At 39.6% G+C, this 27,564-nt stretch overlaps 1 protein-coding gene and 1 pseudogene across 1 annotated transcript in view; both read right to left on the bottom strand.

Moving 5' to 3' along the window:
* Positions 1 to 27,564, bottom strand: part of SYNE2 (spectrin repeat containing nuclear envelope protein 2) — a 318,208-nt gene that overhangs the window by 271,381 nt on the left and 19,263 nt on the right. The window lies entirely within an intron of this gene.
* On the bottom strand, positions 9,824 to 10,323 carry LOC133085550 (ADP-ribosylation factor-like protein 2-binding protein; annotated as a pseudogene).

The following is a 27,564-nucleotide window of genomic DNA, read 5'->3' as shown; positions in this document are numbered from 1 at the left end:
CATGCACTCAGGAAGTAATTATTTTTAATTTTCATCAGCTCATTTTAACCTAGAAATTCTGCCCTTGCACCCCACACCCCAATTTTTAAAGCTCATAATACCCCCAGCAAAAGTTCCCTGCCTTCATTACTACCATGTCACCAGTCTCCCAAAAAACCTAGAGAGATCTTTAAGTTACAAGTACTGGCAATGGTTTGGGGGCTTTTCCCCATATATATCTCTTCATTCCTTTTGCCATCACCTCTGCCCGTGACCCCATTACTTTGTCCCTAAATTGCTACCAAAGATTCCTGGCTTTCCTATTAACTCTAGCTTCTCCACCCCTATCTTTAAAGAATCCCAGAGAGGTCTGGGATTGGTGGCAAGAATTACTACAGAAGTTGAGGATGAGACAGAGGTCTGAGTGTGCTGAAGATCAGGACCGATAGCAAGATTTTAGACAAGTATACACCTCAACAGGGGGACCCCCAGCCCTCACCAACCCCACCTTCTCCACGAGCGCTGGAGCCAGACGCATGCCCCGATCCATTGCTCCACCCACAGGTGGGATTTCAGAGGATGCTTTTCTGGAGAAAGTAAAGCCCCTAGAAAAGACCTCTAGAGATTGATATTTGGGATTCCTCAATAGAAAAGTCAGTTCCATGCCAAATCACCCAGCTGTGAAATTCCACTGATTGGCTTTTTCATTCCTCACTCTTGAATATGCCTGGACAGCCAAAGATTATGAGACATTTAAGGAGAGCCTCCAAGAATGAAAGGAAGAGATCAAAACAAACACAAAAGAGGAACCCCGAGGAACCAGCAAACATAGGAAAGGAAAGAAAAATAAAAAATGAAACTGATAATTGAAATTTTTTAGAAACGACGCCATAAGGTGAACTCTATTTTAAAGCTTATAAAAGGCTTCACCATATCAGTTACAAACAGAATCAACATTTCTTCCATTTTACACCTTCACATGACAATGCACTATATAACAAGAGATATATTTTAAAGTTTTGTTCTGCAAAACAAAGCAGTTCTGCATGCTGCTAACACATTTCACTAGCTTTTTCTTTAACCATTGGATTTTTAACAATATCAAAGCAAAAAGTCATATTCTATTGGACAGAATTAATTTTGGAAAGCCCTTGTAAAATCAGACTTAGTCTTGTTTATAAATATCCACACCCACCATATGCTGAAATGGAAAGCAAAATGCAAGACAACTACCTTGGCAGGAATGAATGCTTAAAGATTTTAATCATAGCCCTCTGAACAAGCAAGCACTACCGTTTGCTCTATTTCCTCCAAAAGACAAAAGTCAATTCCATCCTCAGTGATACAATGGTAATACTACACAGAAACTCAGTACGAATTCACAATTCCACAGGAATCTGAAAATTACCAAGGCAATTTTCCTTTTGAGGATTACAAAGTCTACAGAGTTAGTAATAGTGAAATGGGCAGCCATAGCAGAGTTTTGAGTAGAGGAGAGATATAATCTGACTTATGTTTCAAAATTATCATTTGGACTGATGTGTGGGAACAACACATGGGACAAGGAATGAAGCAGGGAGACTAGTTAAAAGGTTATCACAGAATGGATGGACAGAGGGATAGACAGATGGGTAATAAATGAGAAAGCAAGCATGGTAAAATGTTAAGGGTGGAATCTAGGTGTTGAGAATACCGCTATTTGTGTAAAGTTCGTTCAACTTTGTTGTATATTTTACAATTTTCATAATAAAATGCTGGGAGGAAAAGGTTATTACAGTAATCCAGGTGATGATGGCTGGGACCAGGGCTGCAGAAGTAGAAGGAGTAAGTGGTCAGTGGTCAGGTTCTGAATATATGTTGGAGATGGTACCAACAAGGCTTCCTGACTGATTCGATGTCATATGTCATAGGAGAAAGAGAAGAATAAAAAATAACTCCTAAATTTTTGACGTAAGCAACAGGAAGGATGGAGAAGCCATGAATTGAGCCAGAGAAGGCTGCAGGTGGAGCAGGTCTGAGGGCAAAGCAGGAGTCCAGGTTTGACATTTCAGATGTACATCAGACATCAGTTCTGAAGCCAGGTAACTTGTGCATACTCCACTTTTTTTCAAAGTAAATGCTTCATGTCCCGTGGGAAACTAAGCCAACAGGATCAAGTCAGAACCAGGAAGATGGAGTTTGGCAAGGCAATAAGATAGGAACAGAGCACTATGAAAAAATATTTAAGTGCTGTATTTTTAAAGATCAATAAAAGAGTTAGAAAAAATAAGGACATCTCCCATAAACAAAAGGGAGAAAAACAGAAAAGAAATATAAAACTTAAAGGCCAATCCAGTGGATCTAACATCCAAATGAGAAAACAGAGGGAGAAAATTATCAAAGAATTAATACAAGAAGATTTTCTAGAGCTGAAGGACAAACATAAGGGCACAATGAGTGCCCAATACCTTCGGTAAAACACATGGTTACAAAATTTCAGAATAGCAAGAATAAAGAATCTCCCAGAGGACAAAAACCAAACCACACACCAAGGAACAAGAATTAGAATAGCATCAGACTTCTGTATTAGCCATACTGGACAACAGAAGACAGTGAGGAATATCTTAAAAGTTCTGGGAAAACAACATAAGAGCTAAAACTATAAAACTCTTAGAAAAAAACATAGGACAAAAGCTTCATGACATTGGATTTGGCAATGATTTCTTGGATATAACTCCAAAAGCACAAGCAACAAAAGAAAAAATAAATTGAACTACAATAAAATTTAAAACTTCTTTTCATCAAAGGACACATTCAACAGAGTGAAAGGCAGCCCATGGAGTGGGAGAAAATATTTACAAATAATGTATCTGATAAGAAGTTAATATCCATAATACATAAAGAACTCCCACAATTCAACAACAACAAAATAAACAACCCAGTTAAAAATGGGCACAGGACTTGAGCTCAATACCATTAATCAGAATGGAAATGCAAATCGAAACTACAGTGAGATACTACCTCAAACCCATTAAGATGGTTACTATCAAAAAAAACCAGAAAATAATGTAGAGAAATTGGAAAACTTTCACACCATTGGCAGGAAAGTAAAAATGGTACAGCTGCTATGGAAAACACTATGGCAGTTCTTTAAAAATTAAAAATAGAATTACCATATGATGATCCAGCAATTCCACTTCTGGGTACATACACAAAAGAATTGAAAGCAGAGTCTCAAAGAGATTATTATATACCCATATTCATAGCAGTATATAATTCACATTATATACCCATATTCACAATAGCCAGATGGTGGAAGCAACCCGAGTGTTCATCCATGGATGAATGGATAAACAAAATGTGGCATGTATATACAACAGAATATTATTCAGCTTTAAGAAAGAAGGAAATTCTGACACATAGTACAACATGGCTGCAACTTGAGGACACCATGCTTAGTGAAATAAGACAGTCACAAAAAGACAAATACTGATGATTCCACTTACATGAGGTACCTACAGTATTCATATTCATAGATACATAAATAGAATGGTGGTTGCCAGGGGTGAGGGAGGGTGTGTGGGACATTAATTATTTTAATTAACTTTGAATTAAATTAACCCATTGTTTAATGAGTATCTCTATACTCACTGTGATGAGTTCTCACTGTGATGAGTTCTCACTGTGATGGTTCTTCAGTTTCCCTCAGACACCAGTCTGTGTGCTCCTTCATTCTATCTGTTCACCTCTTCCTGTTTTCACATCCCCTCTTTCTATTTCATCCTCCCTGCAGCTCCCACCCTGGACCTCTCTCCCAGAGCCCTACATTTTCCTGCTCCGACCTGCTGCATGGCGGTCATCCTGGCAATTTCTCCTTTCGTTTTCCTGTGTTCAATGTCTAGTCCCCGTTTTTCTCATGTTTAGTTTAGTTTTCAATTTTGTTGGAATACTTCCCATCCTCTTTCTTGTTTTACTGTCTTATTTTTTTGGAGTAACTTTTCCAGTAGCTTTCTAAGAGTGAGAGCATAGGACATAAATTTTTTGGAGACTTGCATGTCAAGAAATGACTATTTTCTACCCCAACACTTGATTAATACTTTAGGTGGATATAGACTATAGGTTGAAAATAATTTTCTATCTCATTTTTAAAAAATTGTAGTAATACACATAACATAAAATTTACCAATTTACCAAGGAGTTGGAAGGCATTGAAGGTGCACAAAGACTGGATCAGCACTGGCTGCAAATGCTGACCCAAACAGCATTTTGGGTGCAAGGATCTCCCAGGAGGACCCAGGATGTGACCGATGCTCAGGTAGGAGTAGCAACAGCTGGTGACTTAATAAATTTCTGCCAACTAAAAAATGTTCTAAAATTGCTCATGGACACAAGGACTTATGTTCAAGAATGTTCATGGAAGAACTATATATAGCAGAAAAATTGGAAACAGTCGAATCCCATCAGTAGGAGAATGGATAAACTGTAGTTGAGTCATACAAGGGAAGACTATTCCACAGCTAAAATGAATGACCAGTATCAGCAAGGTTAAATATCAAAACTAAAATGTTCAGGGGTGGAGGGCAGAGCAAGTCCAAAAGGATTGATACACTATGAAGTCATTTATGTACTTTATGTAAAACACACACATACATATATGGTAAAAGAACAGAAACACGCTTGGGAGTGATACCCACAACTTCAGGGTAGAGGGCAAAGGAGTGGGAGGGCGGGACTTCAGCTCTATAGCTAATGTTTCATTCTTCTAAAAAGTTAACATCTAGGACTTCCCTGGTGGCACAGTGGTTAAGAATCCACCTGCCAATGCAGGGGACACGGGTTTGAGCCCTGGTCTGGGAAGATTCCACATGCCACCGAGCAACTAAGCCCATGCACCACAACTACTGAGCCTGCGCTCTAGAGCCCGTGAGCCACAACTACTGAAGCCCACGTGTCTAGAGCCCGTGCTCTGCAACAAGAGAAGCCACCGCAATGAGAAGCCCACGCACCGCAACGAAGAGTAGCCCCCGCTCACCGCAACTAGAGAAAGCCCGTGTGCAGCAATGAAGACCCAACGCAGCCAAAAATAAATTAATTTTTTTTAAAAGTTAACATCTAAGTAGGATTACATTACAGATGTTAGAAATAGTCATCCTTTTTTTCCAGACCAAACTTTTAATTATTTTATTGAACAACACATTAAATGATTCTCTAAAACAGGTATCTTAACTGATTTCCTCTTCCCAGATCATTTTACATTTGCAGATTTTAAGCTATTTCACCATCTGTTGACCCATTATGAATCAAAAGTTATTAATAAAGTTTATGGTAAGTGGCAAATATGATATTTAACAAAACATCATTAAGAAATTCCATTCTTAACATTTTTAAATTGTAATAGAATTCTACTTAGGTTAGAGAGGAGAGATGAAATGGTTCAAAGAGCCCTAGACTTAAGAGTCGGAAAAAAAAAAAAAAAAAAAAGAGTCGGAAGAATCTGGCCTTGGTCCCAGCTCTGCCACTGGCCTCAAAGCCTTGGGTAATCATCAGCCTCTGTAAGGTCCCGTTTCTTCATCTGTGAAATGATTTTGTCTGAGCCAACTCACACTTTCGGGTTCTTGCCAAAGAATCTAACCCGAAGTTCTCTGCTGTGCATTTAAAAACCCTGGATTACAAGAAATAATATTCCTGGAGGAACGCCTGAAAGACTAAACGTCCACCCATTCCTGGATGTGGTCTTTGGATCCTGTCCAGCCATCAGGGAGCTGTGAACCTGAACTGCATTGTTTTATCCCCCTAGAGAACTGCTTTTATTAAAACGTATTCTGGCATAATCCCATAAACCTTACCAAGCAGGATATTATAGGAAGCAGTCAAGAGAGACCTACCATTGTACTTCTTACACAGGAGTTCAGGAAGACAGTCTGTAAGCCACATAGTGTTCCTTTCATGAGAACAAGCTGTGGAAAATTCTCAGGTCTCAGTACCAAGAAAAACTGTGATCCTGAGCATTTATTCTTTTAATCTAATGACCGTGTTATTTTTATAAACAAAGTTTCCCTCTCTTTATTTTGGCTGGTATAGCCTGGATCTAGCAACTACAAATGACTTTATGGAAAACAAGGTGCTATCCCACCAGCTTTATGCATCTACTCTTATTTTTCCTTCACTGCAATGTCCTCATCTATTTTTCTATTCAACTGAATTTTATGTTTCTATGCAAACTAACTCAAAATTTCTCTACAATAAAGGAGGGTACAAATAAGTGAGTTAAACAAACTCGGACTTTCTGTAGTACAAGATGAGATAACATGTAGCATGCTGAAAATTACAAAATGAGATACAAATGCAAGTTGTTCTCCATTGGTGAGAAAGAAAAATTTATTAGTGGAAGATGAAATTTATGTGCTTTCAGTAAGTGAGATCTTTTTAATATTTTTCAATGTCAAGTGCTTGAAGACATCCAGATTCCAGTTCTAAGCTCTAGGAAGACATCTAATTTGTAGACAACACGGTGAAGCATCCCTAAAACACTATGAATGACTTTGTGACTTACTCTATCATTTCTGCCAGGTTCTGTTTGTTCCTGTTCCATCTTCTTGAACGAAGTGCATGTCCCCTGTAGCCTCATTCCCATGGAGACCCTGAATCAATGGGGAGTCTTGCCTGGAAGCAATGAATTAACAACGCCTCTAGTCGGAGGTGGAACAGGGAGAGGGTGGGTGAGGAAGTACTAAAGGGCATAAATTGGCTTGCTGTTATTCATAAGAAAAATATATTCCTAAGAATTCTTTGCACTCAAGAATATATTTTTTCAATGATTATACTCTTGGTGAATATATTCTTACTCTGCCTCTCCCCCATGTCCCCACTCCCTGCCCATCAATCTCCTCTCTCTTGAAGATCAGCAGTCCAGGCTCTGCGGGGTGTTTTTCTCTCTCCCTGTCCAAGTCCCCTCCCATTACAACAGGGCAAACAAAAACTGAAGGTTCCATAAAATGCCAGCATATAAAAATGAAAACAGGATACCTTAAACATCACCTACATCTTCAAAAAGCTGTTAAAACCATTGTATATGAATTGTTTACATTTTCCAAACAGTGAAAAGAAACAAGCAATTAGGTAGGTCCGCTTGCCATTCAGGAAACTGGCTTTAGGTGGATTGGCCTTCTTCCCCAAGAAGTAGCTGTGTGACTAACAGATCACTTACTCTGGTCCTGACTCCAGGAATAACTTCAGCCCTGCGCCCAGCCAGACCAGCTAGGGCCCTGACTCCCATCGATCACCTAGTTCTTGTTAGCCTCTTCCCAGCATTTCACCCTGGAGTAAACTGCAAGCATCCTGGCATCACAGTAGAGGCTGGAGGTCCTGAATGTCAACTTGAAATGCCTGCCAACATGGAGAAACCCAATCCTCACAAGTTCCACCACTGAGCCTACCTGTTCTTTTGGAGCAGATCCTTTGGCCCTGGGTCTTCTCTGGATTGCGAGCTCTGAGAAGGGACTATGTTTGGTTCACTGTTGTATCTTTATCATCTAGCACAGTATGTGGCACAGAGTAGGTACATAATAAATGTTTGAGGAAAGAGTAAAAGAGTGAACAAATGAATAAACTGGAGCAAAGTTATGGAGGACACTGTTTCTACAACTCTCAGCTCCCCTGTGGAAAGCCCTCCATTAAATTTTATTTTTTCCTTTTTTTAACCATTTAATGCTAAGAAAATACTTCATTTCCTTGGAGACAGTTTGGGTTTTTTTGTGGTTGTTTCTATATTATTTCTGTTCTTGTTTTCCTTTCTGAAAATAAGAACCATATAATCAGTGTTCCTTTTTTCACCTTGGATGTCCAGAAACAGAGAGTTAACTCTGAGGTCAAATCGTAGCAATTATGTCAGTCAAAGTTATGTCTGTTTTTCCCTGGCCTTTGTCTCGTTTTTTGTTTTTACTTTTTGTTGACATATAATACTTTTCTTATACATATTTGTTGCGGTCATCTTAAATCCTTTGTGAATAAAGTAAGGAATGAACAAATTAAAAAACTAAATAACCAAATAAGCAAGCAAACCACAACTCAGAAAGTATATATATATACACATATACATATATATATACTTTTTTTTTTTTTTTCTGGCTGCATTGGGTCTTTGTTGCTGAACGTGGGCTTTCTCCAGCTTCAGCGAGCGGGGGCTACTCTTCATTGCGGTGCGTGGGCTTCTCACTGCAGTGGTTTCTCTTGTTGCGGAGCATGGGCTCTAGGCGCTCAGGCTTCAGTAGTTGTGGCATGTGGGCTCAGTAGTTGTGGCTCGTGGGCTCTAGAGCACAGGCTCAGTAGTTGTGGCACACGGGCTTGCTCCACGACATGTGGGATCTTCCTGGACCAGGGATCGAACCTGTGTCCCCTGCATTGGCATTCTTAACCACTGTGCCACCAGGGAAGTCCCAGAAAGTATATTTAACAAGGATGCTTTTTTCTTTTTTTTCTGCAAAACACCTGAAATTTTACTCATGGTACAAAAGTATTTAAGAAGCGCTACATTGGTACAGAAAAACACACAGCCTACAGCTAGTTCATCCTTTAAAACCAGAACAGCCAAGTGAAAAGTCAGTAGAGATTCTTATTTTTACTTGAAAAATAAAAATAAAAACAACAACAAAAAAACAACTAAGGTACACATTGGGAATTGAACTACTATAGTTTTTCTTTCTAGACATGTGACATCCATGTTTTCTGGTCAGTAATGTTCTATCAAACATTGTAGTAAACCAGTGTACTAAATCCAAGCAGACAGATGACCAGTAAAGCTGTTTGCTATCTCCTACTGAGCTAGACCAGTGGAACACTATCTTGGTAGGATTATTTTGACAGCAAGAAGGAAGTGCAGAGCCCCTACTCCAACAGAAAACCTAAGGAGCTGTTTTACATAGAAAGGGTTTTAAGAAAACCTGCACGAACACTAACATGCTCTAAGAAAAGGAAACCTTTTAGACTACTTCCAGCATACATTCATTGGTGCCCAGTAAAATAGGAACACCAACACAGGAAGCATTTTTGCTTTCATAGCACCAACAGCTAAAAAGCACACAGCATATAATACTTTGATCTTGAAGTGAGTAATCACGGAAGTTCCAAGATTATGTCCACTAGGTTAGCCTGAGTATTCATCTATAAAAATATGTTTTCAAAAACACGTAAACAAGAGTTATAGAAACAATGGGACTACATCGGGACCAGTAGAATACAGTGAAGTGATACAAGTGATTCCTGTACATGTAAGAGTAGGAATTGATTTTCACAAGTACCTTTTAGGTAAAGGACAACTCTCTAAATTGATTCCAACAGCCAAGACTAGCTGTGATAGTAGGAGTTTCAGAAATCTTGGGATGGGCAGCTAGCTTGAGTTAAACCCTAGCTAACACTCCCAGTCAAAAAGCCCATTGAGGCTGCAGGACTGAAACCCTGACCCATATAAAAAGCTGTGAGTGCACAAAAAGCCTGATGGGACATGCAAGGCCTGCTGGGCCAAGAGAGTTGGTGATGGTGGGTTCTTCCAACATGGACACACCAACATGTATGCTGGGGAAGTGCCCCCTGGGTGGAATGCTGGACTTGGGCTTGATGCAGGAGCCAGACTCAGACGCTCCTGAGAGAGGTGTCTACTCAGGGAGGAGTATTAGGGTTACTGAAGACAAGAACGTCCCAGGAAGGTCAGGTAATTTTCTTCTGACCCATCAATACTTAACATTAATGAGGAGTTGCAGAACAGAATCAGTCATTCCAAGATGTATTCTTCTGACATCATTAGCCAAGCCTCTCCCAGTCTACTGGGCTGGTGATGTCTAGAAAGATCCCATTACCTGGAAGTGGGACCTAGGGCCGCAGATGTTCTAGGAAGCTGTCATAGAAGATGATTTGCACAATGAAGTCACCACTAAACCGCTGCTTAAGTCCAGTCCCCAGCCTTCTTTTTCTGCTCGACAGTCCAGAAACATTTCTTTGACAGCCAGAAAATCTGTAAACGTGAGCAGCACGTCGAAAATGTCACCGGCCGCTTCATCTTTATGGTGCTGTAGAGTGTACTGAAAGCCGCCATGTTAAATCCAGCAATCCGCTCCAACAGCTGCTCTATATATACTTTTCAACCAAAGAAATATATTCATTAAAAATAGGTGTGTAGGTGAGCTTATTCTCTTCTGTGTCTTCAAATTCCTGGTAGTACTTGTCCATGAAATTCCTCTGTAATAACTGGAACTCATCATCCATGATAATGTCCTCTAAATATCCAACCACAGCATCAAATTCTGCATCAGAGGCAGAAGAGATGGACAGCGCGAAGCTCTCTTCCTCTAGGGCGTCCATCACCGCCGCCGCTTCCACAGCGCGCGGGGGAGCGGGCCCGCCGGCCCTCTACCCCGGCCGAGGGCCGGGCGCAGCCTCCACTCTGCTCCGCAGAGCCCCAACCTTCATGGGGAAGGCCTCGCAGCCGAGGCCTCAGCCGGCTCACGGCCCAGCTGGGTAGCGCCTGCGCACGACGCCCCAGCCTCAGGCTCCCGGGCTGCTGCCACGCGCCGGCCGGGCCTCCAAGCCCTGCCAGGCCTCCGACAAGGATGCTTTTTAATACACACACATATAAAAATAAAAATAATTTTGAAATTCAGGTGTTCCCGAGTCACAGGGTAGTTTTAAAAGTTACAATTTCCTCTTTGATATCTCCATTTGAACTGTTCCCCTTCCTTCCACTTTTTTTTAAAATAAATTTATTTATTTTATTTATTTATTTTTGGCTGTGTTGAGTCTTCGCTGCTGTGCACGGGCTTTCTCTAGTTGCGGCGACTGGGCGCTACTCTTCGTTGCAGTGCACGGGCTTCTCATTGTGGTGGCTTCTCATTGTGGAGCATGGGCTCTAGGCGCCCAGGCTTCAGTAGTTGCGGCACATGGGCTCAGTAGTTGTGGCACGCGGGCTCAGTAGTTGTGGCTCACGGGCTTAGTTGCTCCGCGGCATGTGGGATCTTCCCGGACCAGGGATCAAACCCACGTCCCCTCCATTGGCAGGCGGATTCTCAACCACTGCGCCACCAGGGAAGCCCCTCCTTCCACTTTTGACAAGATTTTTTTTCTCCCCAAATGGCCAGAATCCTTGGCCACAAAAAAACTGAATTGCCCTCAAATGTCTTCCTAGACGTATTTTAAGGTAAAATGCCTATTTCTATTTGTAATGATTTTTTCTCTTGGATTTTTAAGGCTTCAGAGGAATTGTGGTCCGAAAGTATTCTGGAGGAAAGAAGGGATGGAGAAGATGGGGGAATTCTATTAAATTTACAAAGCTGAACTAGTCCTACTGAGTTGTGGCCAAAATGGTTGCATATTCACCGGCGAAATTCTGAAATGACTGAAATGTTTGAGAAAATATGTGCAGGATCTCACTGTGATTATAACAGTATTTTTGTCAAGTGTTTCAAGTAACATAACTGTACGTGCGTTTTTACACATTTCTGTTGGGTAGCATTTCCCCACTGATGAAAGATTTGTTGTCTTCAAAATTCCAAACACTGGTATCTCCAAGATATTTAAAATAAATATTTCTAAATTTGAAATGTTTGCGAGCAAATACAACAGCCAGAAATATGTTGGCTGTTAAAATGAGAAGTTTGTTTCCGAAATATATTATTTATTTAGAAAAATATTTGCCAATTTTAGCGGCAGCTGCAGAAATGTTTTCACACTCAGAAATTAGTTTGCTATTAAAAATGGGAAAAGGAAGACTGATTTGCTTTTCCCATTTGGCCTGCACTACTACGACCAACCCAAAATACACACATCTTTATCAACAGATGCACCAGCTGCTGCTTGGCCAGGTACCCATTCTTTCTCTTTAACTGTGTTCTTGCAGAGGAGATTAACAAAATTAACCTTTTTCAGATAAGGGTCCATTTTGTCTTATAATGACCAAGTCCCACTACAGCCCTCAATCACACATATATGATTGCTAAGTTTCTTGCTTAACTTATAAGTTTTCTGACCCAATTTTATTCTACTACTCAAGCTTAAGATAAATATTATACAAACATGAACTAAATTCATGTAGAGTTGGGCATTCTACATGAGACCATATTAATTCATTCAGTTAACAAATATCCACTGAGTGCTTACTACTTGCCAGGCACTGTATCAGTTACTAAGGATGTAAAGGTGAGTAAGTGGGAAAGGTTTTCCAGACAGGAACAGTGTGCTCAGGATGCATAACTGACAGCAGTCACTAATTGCCTAGGGGAATCTAAAAAAGCAAGGCTTGTCCTAACAGGCTTAATGGAAAGGGAGCAGTTTTTACCTTCCCACCCTCAAGATTTTCCTGGTAAAGCAGGTAGGACCTGGCAAATGTAGACTGGTGGATGAGGAAACTGACCAGGACAAGTGAATCTAGTCAAATTACAAATCATTAATAAGTGCAAAAATAAGTTTGTTCCTCCAACCCACCACCACAACAGAGCCAAGGGTTAAGAAATGGATTAAATGGAAGAAAATATTTGCAAACAATGCAACCAACAAGGGATTAATCTCCAAAATATACAAACACCTCATACAACTCAACAACAACAACAACAAAAAACCCATAGAAAAATGGGCAGAAGACCTAAATAGACATTTCTCCAGAGAAGACATACAGATGGCCAAAAAACACATAAAAAGATGCTCAACATCGCTTAATTATTAGAGAAATGCAAATCAAAATCACAATGAGGTATCACCTCACACTGGTCAGAATGGCCATCATCAAAAAGTCTACAAATGATAAATGCTGGAGAAGGTGTGGAGAAAAGGGAACCCTCTTGCACTGTTAGGGGGAATGTAAACTGGTACAGCCACTAGGGAGAACAGCACAGAGGTTCCTTAAGAAACTAAAAATAGAGCTACCATATGACCCAGCAATCCCACTCCTGGGCATATATCTGGAGAAAACCATAATTCGAAAAGATACACACACCCCAATGTTCATTGCAGCACTACTTACAATAGCCAAGACATGGAAGCAACCTAAATGTCCATCGACAGAGGAATGGATAAAGAATATGTGATACACATATACAATGTAATATTACTCAGCCATAAAAAAAGAATGAAATAATGCCATTTGCAGCAATACAGATGGACCTAGAGATTATCATACTAAATGAAGTAAATCAGACAAACATCAAGTGATATCACTTATATGTGGAGTCAAAAAAAAAAATGATACAAATGAATTTATTTCCAAAACAGAAACAGACTCACAGATTTAGAAAACAAATTTATGGTTACCAAAGGGGAAAGGTGGGGGGGAGTAACAGATTAGGAGGTTGGGATTAACATATACACACTACTATATATAAAATAGATAACAACAAGCACTTACGTACAGCACAGGGAAATCTACTCAGTATTCTGTAATAAACTATATGGGGAAAGAATCTGAAAAAGAATAGATATACGTATATGTATAACTGAATCACTTTGCTGTACACCTGGAACTAACACAACATTGTAAATCAACTATACTCCAATATAAAATAAAAGTTAAAAAAATAGAAAATAAAAAGAATGTGGTTATAATTACAAAAAAAAGAAGAAATGGATTCAAGTATTTTTAGGGGGTGAAAAAAATCTTTGAAATCTAAATTATGTATACTGGATAAAAAGTCAAACTATAGTTCAAATTTATTTTCTACAAAATGGAATATACAATTCATTTACTTTTACGAGGGTTTATTGGTACTATAAATGTGTGTATTAAAGTAACTTTTTAATGTTACAGAAAATTAAAAAATGATAAAAATCTATCCACAGCCCCACCATCCAAATACCACCACTCCTAATAGTTTGGTGAATTTTTAGACTACTTTTATCTCTAACATAGGTTTTTTAATTTTGTTTTTATAGTGTTGTAATTATACCACAAAATTTTTCTTGATTCTGCTAAATATTAAGCATCAGTATTTCCATGTTATTAGTCTCCATAAACATCATTTTAATGCCTACATTGTATTTTTTAAATAAATTTATTTATTTATTTTTGGCTGTGTTGGGTCTTTGTTACTGCACGTGACTTTCTCTAGTTGTAGTGAGCGGGGGCTACTCTTCTTTGCAGCACACGGGCTCCTCATTGCGGTGGCTTCTCGTTGCAGAGCACAGGCTCTAGGAGCACGGGTTTCAGTACTTGTGGCATGCGGGCTCAGTAGTTGTGGCTCGTAGGCTCTAGAGCTCAGGCTCAGTAGTTGTGGCACACAGGCTTAGTTGCTCCATGGCATGTGGGTTCTTCCCGTGCCAGGGCTCGAACCCATGTCCCCTGCACTGGCAGGTGGATTCTTAACCACTGCACCATCAGGGAAGTCCCGCCTACATTGTGTTTTGATGGTACATAAAAATTTCAATCAGAAAAGAACAGCAAGGATTAATCTCCTAAAACTTCTCAAGACCAGGGAAAAAAATTGTTTAGCCTTCATTCATTTATTATTAGCCAGTAATTTACCCAGAACATATTAATATACAGCTTGTATGCTTCAGGCACTATGCTGGGTGGTTAGCAAGATAATCAATCCTCGGAAAAATGTTCTCCAAGACAAGAGGGATACATAATCCCTCACCTTATTTGATTCCTGGCCATTGTTACCACTGTGCTTCAGCTCTGTTCTGTGCAGATTAAATCAAATAATTAAGTGAGTTATACTATGAGACTAATTTCCAGGAGGACAGGAATGGTGAATGGGCCGCAATAACAAGGACCATCTGAGCTAGAACAGAAGCAAGTCTGACCTCAAGATCCCTGCCCATGGTGAGAGAAGGACCAACACACATGAGCGCGCTGGATGGCTATCAAGTAAAGGACAATGCTTCCCATGCAGGCTTGGAATACCCTAGCTGCACTAAGTCTAATCTGGGAAGCTGAATGGTCTTTGAGGAGGCAATGCCACGTCGCAGAATTATTCCTAGACTAGTGGTTTACAGACCTGAGTTCTGGTTCTCATTCTGGCCCAAGCACAGAGAATGCATTTAACATATCTGAACCATAGTTTTCCCATCCATAACATAAGGATGGAGCTAGACATTCTCTAAGAGCCCTTCCAGCTAAATAAATCTGTGATTTTACGAGGCTATAAAAAGCAGGACTCAACAGTCCACAGAAGTACCAAACCCAGCCATCTTACCACTTCTCAAGCGTTATTTCAAACAACAAGAATGAAGAAAAAACAGTTCCTTGCTGCTCTAGAAGTTACATACCTTCCAGTTCAATTACTGAGCTATTCTGAGTTGTGATCAATCCTCAGTCTGGCTGGCAATGCCGACAAGGCCAGGGCTGGGGTTTGAACCTCTGGATCATCCGGGAGGACAATCTGCTGTGTTCTCGAATGTGGCCACAAGATGAACACCTTCCCCATGGACCCACAGAGTGGGTGTGATGGGTACAAATCTGCTTTTCTAATGCAAATGTTCAAAGTTATCACCTTAATGACTGAAGGTCACACTCTCATTACATGACATTCTCTGACAGTATGGAAACTAGAGAATAAATTCTCTTTATTATTGAAAAATTATTTTCAATTTTTCTTAAAATGATTATTATTTCCATGCTATTAGGGTTAACTTTATAAATTCTTTAATAATTAGAGAATAGTCCACGCCATTTAAAAAACACAAAATTAGTAAGACTACTACCCCCAATAAGTATAAAATAGTCTGTCAAACAATTTAGATACATATTTACAAAATATAAAATTGACACAAATACATCCAGTAAGTAAACAAACTTTGCACTTAATAATTGCCTTTGCGCCTAATAATCACACAATGTACTCTTAAACTCACCCCTATTCTACCTACCTCTTGAAATCAAAGCCTATCACTTGAAAAGAAAAAAAGGAACAAAATGTCATATAATAAACAAGTGGGCAACAGAGCATGCATTCCACCCTGCCTTACAGGAATTACAGTCAGTCTTATCAAAAAAATCATTACTCATCTGAAGATCATAAAGCCAAAAAGAAAAAAAAAAAGTACCACATGGACACAGGGCGGGAAGGGAAGGGTGGGACGAATTGGGAGATTAGGATTGACATATATACACTACCATGCGTAAAATAGCTAGCTAGTGGGAACATGCTATAAAGCACAGGAAGCTCAGCTCGGTGCTCTGTGATAAACTAGATGGGTGGGATGGGGCGGGGGGGTGGGAGGGTCGTCCAAGAGGGAGGGGATATAGGTATACATATAGCTGATTCACTTCACTGTACAGCAGAAATTAACACAACACTGTAAAGCAATTATACTGCAATTAAAAAAATAAAATAAAATAAAAAATAAATTTTTTTTTTTAAACATCTTTATTGAAGTATAATTGCTTTACAATGGTGTGCTAGCTTCTGCTTTACAACAAAGTGAATCAGTTACACATATACATATGTTGCCATATCTCTTCCCTCTTGCATCTCCCTCCCTCCCACCCTCCCTATCCCACCCCTCTAGGTGGTCACAAAGCACCGAGCTGATCTCCCTGTGCTATGCGGCTGCTTCCCACTAGTTATCTATTTTACATTTGGTAGTGTATATATGTCCATGACACTCTCTCACCCTGTCACATCTCACCCCTCCCCCTCCCCATATCCTCAAGTCCATTCTCTAGTAGGTCTGTGTCTTTATTCCCATCTTGCCACTAGGTTCTTCATGACCTCTTTTTTTTTTTTTTTTTTCCCTTAGATTCCATATATATGTGTTAGCATACTGTATTTGTTTTTCTCTTTCTGACTTACTTCACTCTGTATGACAGACTCTAACTCCATCCACCTCATTACAAACACCTCCATTTCATTTCTTTTTATGGCTGAGTAATATTCCATTGTATATATGTGCCACATCTTCTTTATCCATTCATCCGATGATGGACACCTAGGTTGCTTCCATGTCCTGGCTATTGTAAACAGAGCTGCAATGAATATTTTGGTACATGACTCTTTCTGAATTATGGTTTTCTCAGGGTATATGCCCAGTAGTGGGATTGCTGGGTCATATGGTAGTTCTATTTTTAGTTTTTTAAGGAACCTCCATACTGTTCTCCATAGTGGCTGTATCAATTTACATTCCCACCAACAGTGCAAGAGTGTTCCCTTTTCTCCACACCCTCTCCAGCATTTATTGTTTCTAGATTTTTTGATGATGGCCATTCTGACCGGTGTGAGATGATACCTCATTGTAGTTTTGATTTGCATTTCTCTAATGATTAATGATGTTGAGCATTCTTTCATGTGTCTGTTGGCAATCTGTATCTCTTCTTTGGAGAAATGTCTATTTAGGTCTTCTGCCCATTTTTGGATTGGGTTGTTTGTTTTTTGTTATTGAGCTGCATGAGCTGCTTGTAAATCTTGGAGATTAATCCTTTGTCCGTTGCTTCATTTGCAAATATTTTCTCCCATTCTGAGGGTTGTCTTTTGGTCTTGTTTATGGTTTCCTTTGCTGTGCAAAAGCTTTTAAGTTTCATTAGGTCCCATTTGTTTATTTGTGTTTTTATTTCCATTTCTCTAGGACCTGGGTCAAAAAGGATCTTGCTGTGACTTATGTCATACAGTGTTCTGCCTATGTTTTCCTCTAAGAGTTTGATAGTGTCTGGCCTTACACTTAGGTCTTTAATCCATTTTGAGTTTATTTTTGTGTATGGTGTTAGGGAGTGTTCTAATTTCATACTTTTACATGTACCTGTCCAATTTTCCCAGCACCACTTATTGAAGAGGCTGTCGTTTCTCCACTGTATATGCTTGCCTCCTTTATCAAAGATAAGGTGACCATATGTGCGTGGGCTTATCTCTGGGCTTTCTATCCTGTTCCATTGATCTATATTTCTGTTTTTGTGCCAGTACCAAACTGTCTTGATTACTGTAGCTTTGTAATATAGTCTGAAGTCAGGGAGCCTGATTCCTCCAGCTCCGTTTTTCGTTCTCAAGATTGCTTTGGCTATTCGGGGTCTTTTGTGTTTCCATACAAATTGTGAAATTTTTTGTTCTAGTTCTGTGAAAAATGCCAGTGGTAGTTTGATAGGGATTGCATTGAATCTGTAGATTGCTTTGGGTAGCAGAGTCATTTTCACAATGTTTATTCTTCCAATCCAAGAACATGGTATATCTCTCCATCTATTTGTATCATCTTTAATTTCTTTCATCAGTGTCCTATAATTTTCTGCATACAGGTCTTTTGTCTCCTTAGGTAGGTTTATTCCTAGGTATTTTATTCTTTTTGTTGCAATGGTAAACGGGAGTGTTTTCTTAATTTCACTTTCAGATTTTTCATCATTAGTATACAGGAATGCAAGAGATTTCTGTGCATTAATTTTGTATCCTGCTACTTTACCAAATTCATTGATTAGCTCTAGTAGTTTTCTGGTAGCATCTTTTGGATTCTCTATGTATAGTATCATGTCATCTGCAAACAGTGACAGCTTTACTTCTTCTTTTCCGATTTGGATTCCTTTTATTTCTTTTTCGTCTCTGATTGCTGTGGCTAACACTTCCAAAACTATGTTGAATAATAGTGGTGAGAGTGGGCAACCTTGTCTTGTTCCTGATCTTAGTGGAAATGGTTTCAGTTTTTCACCATTGAGGACAATGTTGGCTGTGGGTTTGTCATATATGGCCTTTATTATGTTGAGGAAAGTTCCCTCTATGCCTACTTTCTGCAGGACTTTTATCATAAATGGGTGTTGAATTTTGTCGAAAGCTTTCTCTGCATCTATTGAGATGATCATATGGTTTTTCTCCTTCAATTTGTTAATATGATGTATCACGTTGATTGATTTGCGTATATTGAAGAATCCTTGCATTCCTGGAATAAACCCCACTTGATCATGGTGTATGATCCTTTTAATGTGCTGCTGGATTCTGTTTGCTAGTATTTTGTTGAGGATTTTTGCATCTATGTTCATCAGTGATATTGGCCTGTAGTTTTCTTTCTTTGTGACATCTTTGCCTGGTTTTGGTATCAGGGTGATGGTGGCCTCGTAGAATGAGTTGGGGAGTGTTCCTCCCTCTGCAATATTTTGGAAGAGTTTGAGAAGGATAGGTGTTAGCTCTTCTCTAAATGTTTGATAGAATTCGCCTGTGAAGCCATCTGGTCCTGGGCTTTTAAAAATAAATTTTAAAAACAGTACCATCAGCTCTCAATGACCCAAGCACACATATTTCTTATGTTGCATTAGTCAGAGTCCCCCCCCAACCAAGGACATTAAACAGAGGTGATAAGTTTGTGTGTCTGCCTGTATGTACACCTTTGCAGGTAGTGAGTCCACCCAACAGTACACTCGGAATCTTTTTCGAGACAGAGCCAGTGCGGGTGTTAAAGCTACTTTCACCCTGTGAAATGGCATCATTATCTGTCCGTGCTAGTACGCATGGGGTTGTAGGGCTCAGTCACTAGAAAGTAGCAAGATCCCATGTTGATGGTGGGGAGGGGAGGAGGGTGGCCAGGTACAATTAAGAAAATAGCATCCATTCAACTTGCTTATTCTCGGAACATCTTCCCTCAGCTTCAATTAAGTGTTCAGTAAATGCAAGCTGAATATCTTGAATGAGCACGCAGCCAACTGCATACTAAACACATAGCTAACGGCGCTACCTCCACGACTCACAGCTCAACATACTCAAAGTAGAACAGGTGACTTCACTTCTGGCCATGAAGGAGTTACAGCATCCACAGTCAACCTTCTTCTAGGAAAAAAAGTTATTTTTAATAGGAAACATTTTAAGAGTACAACAGGCAGTACGGGAGGGACATCCTTCTGAGAGGGAAACAAGCGAGGTGAGCCCCAGGATTGTCTGTGCTTTCTACCTGGAGACAACGTGCAGACCTCAGCGCTTCGAGAGGAACACCAAATAGAACAGGGCAACCTCGCAGAGGTCAGAATTCAGAAAGGCTGAGATGGCCAAAGCAGAGAAGGAAGCAGGGCTGGGCAGAGGATGAGATGAGCTGCAAAGCAGGCTCCAGAACAGCCTCTCCCAATCCCACAGTGGGCTCAGGAGGCGAAATGGCCCTTCAGAGTTGTCCTGAGTTGGTGTAGATGGTCCTCACACTCCCAATTCATCAGTCACTAGAGGTGGGCCCTCCATCCCCACCCGCCCCTGTGAAGGGGTGTAACACCGGGTGAGGTGGTTCACTGCCGCTGAGGCGATCCCGGAAAGGCTGGCAGCACTCCCAGGGGCTGGCAGACCTGGACTGAGTTCTTAAAATCATCAGTCTAGTGATTTTACTTCCCTGTTTAAAACACTTCAGAGGCTCCTCATCAACTGCACAGCATTCCAGGCTCTTCAAGATCTGGCACCTTCCTCCTTCTTTATCCCCATCTCCTGACCCAGGCTACAAATATGGCAAATGAATACAAGCTCTCTTTAATGTCCCATGTTGTCTCTCACTTTTCTGTCTTTGCACATGGTGCTTCTCCTACCCAAGCTCTGGGGGAATGAGACGGTCTGCCTTTGTGCTCCCTATACACCCCATACCTCAAACTCAGCACAAATATTCCAACTGTCCAGTCCCTGTGTCTGAGACCCCATCTGATCAGTGAGCTTCTGGAGAGTACCACCTCCTTCTTTGTAGCCACAGCACCAAACACCAAGTCTGATGCAAAGTAGAACACTAAACAAATGTGCAAGGAGTCAATGGAGGGATGAATGGATAGAACCATTAAGCTGATCCATGAGCTTCTGGAGAGTACCACCTCCTTCTTCGTAGCCACAGCACCAAACACCAAGTCTGATGCAAAGTAGGACACTAAACAAATGTGCAAGGAGTCAATGGAGGGATGAATGGATAGAACCATTAAGCATCCTCACCAGGTACCTCCGACTGAAACTGTGCTGAGAGTCACTTCTCCCTTCTCCCCACAAGGCTGCTGTACCCCCATGTTCTCTAATCTTAGAAATTTTACCTGCACTGTGGTCTATGACAGGGCCTATTTTCTCCTTTTTAATTTATCCTCAATATTCTGTCTTGTCTGATATGGTCTAGGAGCGGGAAGATGCTCACACACTTATCTTCTGGCCCCAACAACCTGGCCATGGCCCTTCTCTAAACTTTGAGCTTCATGGCTGTTTATTTTATTTTATTTTTTTAACATCTTTATTGGAGTATAATTGCTTTACAATGGAGTGTTAGTTTCTGCTTTATAACAAAGTGAATCAGTTATACATATACATATGTCCCCATATCTCTTCCCTCTTGCATCTCCCTCCCTCCCACCCTCCCTATCCCACCCCTCTAGGTGGTCACAAAGCACCGAGCTGATCTCCCTGTGCTACGTGGCTGCTTCCCACTAGCTATCTGTTTTTCTTTGGTAGTGTATATATGTCCATGCCACTCTCTCACTTTGTCCCAGCTTACCCTTCCCCCTCCCCGTGTCCTCAAGTCCATTCTCTAGTACGTCTGCATCTTTATTCCCGTCTTGCCCCTAGGTTCTTCTGGCCTTTTTTTTTTTTTAGATTCCATATATATGTGTTAGCATACAGTATTTGTTTTTCTCTTTCTGACTTACTTCACTCTGTATGACAGACTCTAGGTTTCACAGCTGTTTTTCATCTCCTGGACCAGGGGACCCACCCCTCAACTCTCCACTAGGTCATCCACCACCACCCAATGCCCCTTCACAAAATTCTCTTCCTGATGCCACAATACACTTGTTCGCTTCAAAACAATTCACTAGCTTCTGCATTTTAAGCAACAAGAACAGTGCTACATTTATATTTCATCACAGAAAACATCAGGCTCTGGTCTAGGACAACTTTTCCCAAATTCAAAATATTCAATACCTCTGTAGGGAAGGGATATTTATCATCTAATATAAATTCCTTTTTTCTTTTTTTGTTGCATGTTCAACCTTTATTAACTGTCACTTCTTTATGTCTAGAGTACAATGAAGGTTGCACTTATAATAATATAAAAGGACTCTGAAACTTTGAAATGTCCTAAAAGATTACGAACCTCAAAGAAAATTTCCGTTGTAGTCAAGATGTTTATAATGTTAATAGTCTAAGTCTCTGAAAATGAGCAATCTAAGTATGTGGGGTCCAGTTACTCTCCATTAAATAGAATATGAGGCTACACAGATCATTTTATTCTTCAATTATGGCAGAAAACAGATAAAGTAGAAGATACAGATCTATATCCAAGAAGACCCACTCTAGACAAATTATATTAGTGCAAGTTTCAACTATGTTGATAAGTGCTATATATATATATCCTAGAACAGCAGCAAACTATAGCTAATGCCTGACACACCTAAAGCTAAAAGGTTCCAACAATGAAAACATGCCTTTCCCATCTCAGTCCCCAGAAGGTACAAGTGAAAAATAAAACAGACAAACACAATTGATTTAAGAAACAAATAAGAATATAAATACATACAAAAGCTAAGTAACCAGCCCTTGAATAATTTAAAGCTGATTATAATCTCTCCTATATCATACCTGCTCAAATATGTTTTACCCTTTTCTGTGTTTACTGAAACTGAATTTGGTTATACACAGATTATTATTATAAAATATAATAAAATCTCCACAAAAAGCAAGCCTCATTCCAAATATCAAAGGCCAAAAACTACTCACAAAGATTCACGTACAAATGAAACTCATGGAATGCAGATAATTCCTGAGGCTTGACTCATAAGAGTAAACATGGTTGAAAGGACAAGATCACAAGGAATATCTGCCCATAGTCAGTACAAAGTGTGCCTGTCCAAAACCACATTTACTCACTGCATTCGATTCAGTTTAAAAAAAAAAAATAGAAGGCTATATAAAAGAAATTATAATGAATGGGGATTGTGTTAAAAAATAACAACTGTTTCTTCTTTCTAACCTTTCTGCTGTAATAAAAGTTATAGTGAAGAAGCACATGCTGGATCTTAAATTTTAAAATATAAAAGAATAAAAGAGAACTGAAGCATATTTAACCAATAAATGACACCTAATTCATGATAAAATAGAGTGCTTACTATGCATTAAGCATTTTACATAATACACTAAGTATTTATACATATTTCATTTAAGCACCGTAAAACATCTGTGACAGGGACACTAGAAATATTACCAATATCGGGGGAGTGAAGTGCCTTATCCAAGTGGCTCAGCCAATGAACTGAGTCTCAGAGCCATATCTGTCTCACTCTTGAGTCCACATTCTCAACCCCTGTTTCATATAATCCCAAATTATGACAGTCAGGAGAAGTAAACTTTTCAAGTAATTATATAATTCACTCTTTTAGTAACATCAACATTTGTTTTTAATCAATAGTGATGGAAATTCCTTGACCCACTAAATATAATATCTGGAGTATGATTTAAGTTTTCTTTGGTGACTTAAAATCATCATTATTAATTACTGTACTTGGCTCTAATTACAACCATGTATGGCACTTTATCTAGCTCCTCACGAAATTCATCCTAAGGAGTACATTATTCAAGATGACATTTTTCAGGATGCAAAAAGAACTACCTCTTCTCACGCTGGCTCTGCCGCGTACCCTTGCCATGACCAGGAGCAGTCACCTGATGCTCTCTGAGCTTCCACTTCCTCTGCTGTAACATAGGGGTCCAGGGCCCTGCTTACCTCACAGAGTTTGCTAGAAGGCCCAAATAAAATAATTAATATAAACATGATCAAGAAACTATAAACTGCAGCAGGACTGTAGGCTTTATTATCTCCCTTCAGTGAAATGCTTGGATTTAAACTCTTCCTCTCAGATATTACTTTAAAAAGCAATGAAATTCATATATGGCTAACAGTTTCCACAGTTCGACAGTAGTTTGTCTGGCTAGCCACTCAGAAGTACATTACAGCTTCCAATGATGAACATCAGCAATTGTGCTTTTGTTCTAATGGCTTCTGCAAGCCCACAGCACTAAGGCTTGAGAAGCTTGTGTTTCCTCGAGTGGTGTGAATACGTAGTATCTTAACCACTGGACATGTGCACAAAATGCAGCGACAGGCTCCCTGATGTGGTAGATTAATACAGACTTTGAGAGAGTAATTAATTCCGACTTTTTGCATTTCTTTAAAGAAATTAATCTGTGTTATATCTCCGACGCAAAGAATCAAATTATTCTTCTATAGCAACATCCCACAAAGTAACTGAAGACAAGAAACAACCATGTGAACAGCTTCATGGGTAATTAGAAGATGTAAAAGGTTTCCTCTAAAAAACAAACCAAGTTCTGACACATATGAACAGATAATTCACCTAAGAGGAAAATACTAAACAAACATATGTAAAAATGTTCACCTTCCCTGGTAGACAAAGAAGTTGATATACGCTACACTATATACACAGTAACCATCTGGGAAATTAATATGGTGGTATGTAGCTTGAAACATAAAAATGCTCAATAGTCCCACTCCTGGGAATTTATCCCAAGAAGCAATTGATTAGACATATATAGATAAGTAGACATATATATTCTCAATTAACATTGGAATGCTTTGCAAAATCTGGTACATCAACCTGGGGGAAAAAAAAAGTTTTTAATCAAAACAAAACCAATCATTTAAAAGTCTATGGAAAATACTAAACAAGAAAATACTAAGTAAGATAAACAGAATATAATGTTTATGTTCGATAGGAATGTCAATATATAAATACACATTCATGTGGACAAAGAGTAAAAAGGTAAAGTGCAAAAATGAAAATTGTTAGTGATGTAACTCATGGAATTCTCATTCAAAACATTTAAGCATTATTGTTACCTCATCTAAATGAAAAATATGTAACTCATGCCATTTCTTGAAAAACCACTTAAAACCAACTTCTGCCAAAACACTTCCACCAACTGAAATAAAATACCTAAAATTTAGAAGGTTATTATCTATAAAATAAGAAATAAGCAGAAAAGAAAATATTCCCTTAAGAATGTGATTTGTGGTTAATAAGAATAATAATAGTAAACCTACGTCTTCCCAGCGCCCCTACGATGTTTATCACTGGTTGGTACTACAAACCTAAGAATCCCCACAATAACCTTTACAAGTTTGTTGAATTCCGCTGCAGTGCTTTTCCAGACTAACTGAAGAACTTAATCTTGTGGTATTTGTAAAATATGTTATCTGTGGCGTACTGAAGGGAAAACACAAATATTTTTGTCTACTCTTGCCTATTTATCTGAACACATTTAAATCTCCTCCTTTGTCTCAGTCCTTGTTAGATGAACTTTGGAAGCCCCTTGGTTTCTCCGTGGAGTTACATATTATCACTCTCTCTTTTCTCTCTGCACACAATTAACAGCCTATGTCAAATTGGCTTCTCCACCTTCCCAGCTTCCTTCCTAGGATACACTAACCCCCTGCGGAGCCTTTCTTGGAAGAAATGAAAGCCAACAGACTATTTATGGCAACTGTCCAAATTCAGGGCATGAAGACCCTTTGTGGGCTCTGCCGGCTCTCCCCACAGATTTGTGGCCTGGATCTCTGGGGTCTGCCTGTCTCCTTCCTCTGCCCACAGTCAGCATTCACTGGGGCTGACTCCAGCAGGTGGCCTCTCAACTATAGGAGTTCATTTTTAGACATGTTGGGTCTCTTTTCTCTGCCTGGTGGGGAAAACATATTTGCAACAAGAAAACGATTTTAAAATTAACCTTCTGATAAAACTTGCATGAAGGGAGGCTTCTCAGTATCTTTTATTATTGAGACAAATTAACCCTACCTCAGTTTTTCCCATTATCATCTTCTTAGTTCATGAGGCAACATGACTCGTTAAATTCCTTAGCGTCTTTCAGGTACAGAACAGACTTCTCCTATGTACATTCCTTCCCCTGATAGACGGTAAGATCATTCTTTTCCCAATTTTATTATTCCTATATAAGCAAAGACCCAAAGGTTGTCTTGGAAGGCTCTCAAACGCTCCAGCCTGAAGTCAGGGACTTCCTTTCTTCCTGGATGTAACAGAATCCTCCATGCCCTGTGACCCTTAGCTATAGAGAAAAGGCGCTTTTTTTTCCCCCCTTAGGTTTATTATCCCCAAATGCAAGGGTTCAGTTACAATCTGCATATTATCAACTTCACATCCGTGAATTCCTTCTGTCCCTAATGTAAAATAAGAAGATTCCTCAAGGATCTGGGTTCTTTCATATGGTTAAAAGAACCAACAACATGTACTGACAGCATGAAGCAAACCGCATTATTTAATGGATTGGGTCAGATATTTAGGGTTATGCCTAAATTTTGATTGCTGCTTTTAAAAAAAAAAAAAAGCTTCAGCAGCAGAAAATTAAATGCCTGAAATCTAGGAAGAATGGATGTCAGCAAATCATTATCTTGATTCCTGTGTGGCCCCAAATATAAGCTATATATTAACCCACTTGTCTAGACAACCAACCAATCCCTGCAACCTCACCGCCCTCCACCCCAAGGTAAGGGTGTATACTGTCCCCAAAGCAGGCCTGTTACTGGGGTTTTAGGCCCAATCCGGTGATGTGGATGCATCAGGCTCAGACCAACGAGATCTAGACATGCCGGTCCCGCAGGGCACAGAGTCACATTCAAGCTCCCACATGTGCAATTTCACGTTCACCCACCCACTCACCACCTATGTGGTGCCAATTCAAATGGTCCAGGCTGTAAAATGCAGAAAGCCACACCTTGAGACAGACAGCCACAAGTGGCATGGTCAAGGAAACACAGGAAAAAAGAGGTAAACTCAGAATAATAAAGCAAACGAATACATATACAGAAAAACATAGACACATTCATTCTGAAATATAAAATGTGCCTCTTTGATCCCAAACACTTAGTGGCTTTTAAAAACACCATTATCAGCTAGAAAATCAGAGCCGTGACACTTTACACCAGTGTAGGTCTTCCAAAGCATTCTGCAATTCTATTTCAATTGCAATATTAAAACATGGAGATGGTTCTTCTTTCTATTTCCATGGTTTCCTTAACCTCTATTAAGGCAAAATATGAATGTAGGTAACCAAGTCAACTGCCATGCAGCAGGAAAAATGGAAACTCTCAGAAACCTCCTGTTTGTACAAATCGTTCCCCAAAACCTTCCTGCCAAACTTTTGACCTATTGTTTCTAAACTTACCAGTCCTTGGCAATGAGTGGTAATAAACTTAAAAAGTGAAGTTTTGGTCATGAATCATAGTTCCTATTTTGACTAACATTCTAAGTTATATACTTCCCACTTTTTTCTTCAAGTTGCATGGGCCTGCTATTTTTATATATGAAAACAGCCATAATGTGCCTTTTTTCTCTCCCTGAGGGCTTCCCATAATGTATTTTTAGGACTGGAAGTTTTCCAAACCCAAACATAATTTACTGTGCCATTTTCAATGACTGACAATTTTGGTTTTGTTTTTCTCTTATCCTAAGGGAGAATCAATTGCCCAACAAACTGATGTATCCTTCATCCTTTTATCCTTAAAGACCAATGATCAAAATTGACTTTGGTCTCAATTGGTCTATGTCTGGCTCTGAGTGGATGTTAATTCTCAAAAACAGGTTTGTTGGACTAAGTAACAAACTGGGCATCCAAGGGCAGTGGTTCTGACTCCTTCTGTTCGTTCACTTACTCACTGGGAGGCCTTGAACAAGTCGCTGTATTATCTTAGTTTCTC

Source organism: Eubalaena glacialis, chromosome 2, assembly GCF_028564815.1.
Source record: "Eubalaena glacialis isolate mEubGla1 chromosome 2, mEubGla1.1.hap2.+ XY, whole genome shotgun sequence".
In the NCBI taxonomy this organism is placed as follows: Eukaryota; Metazoa; Chordata; class Mammalia; order Artiodactyla; family Balaenidae; genus Eubalaena; species Eubalaena glacialis.
This window is presented reverse-complemented; position numbering and strand designations above follow the sequence as displayed.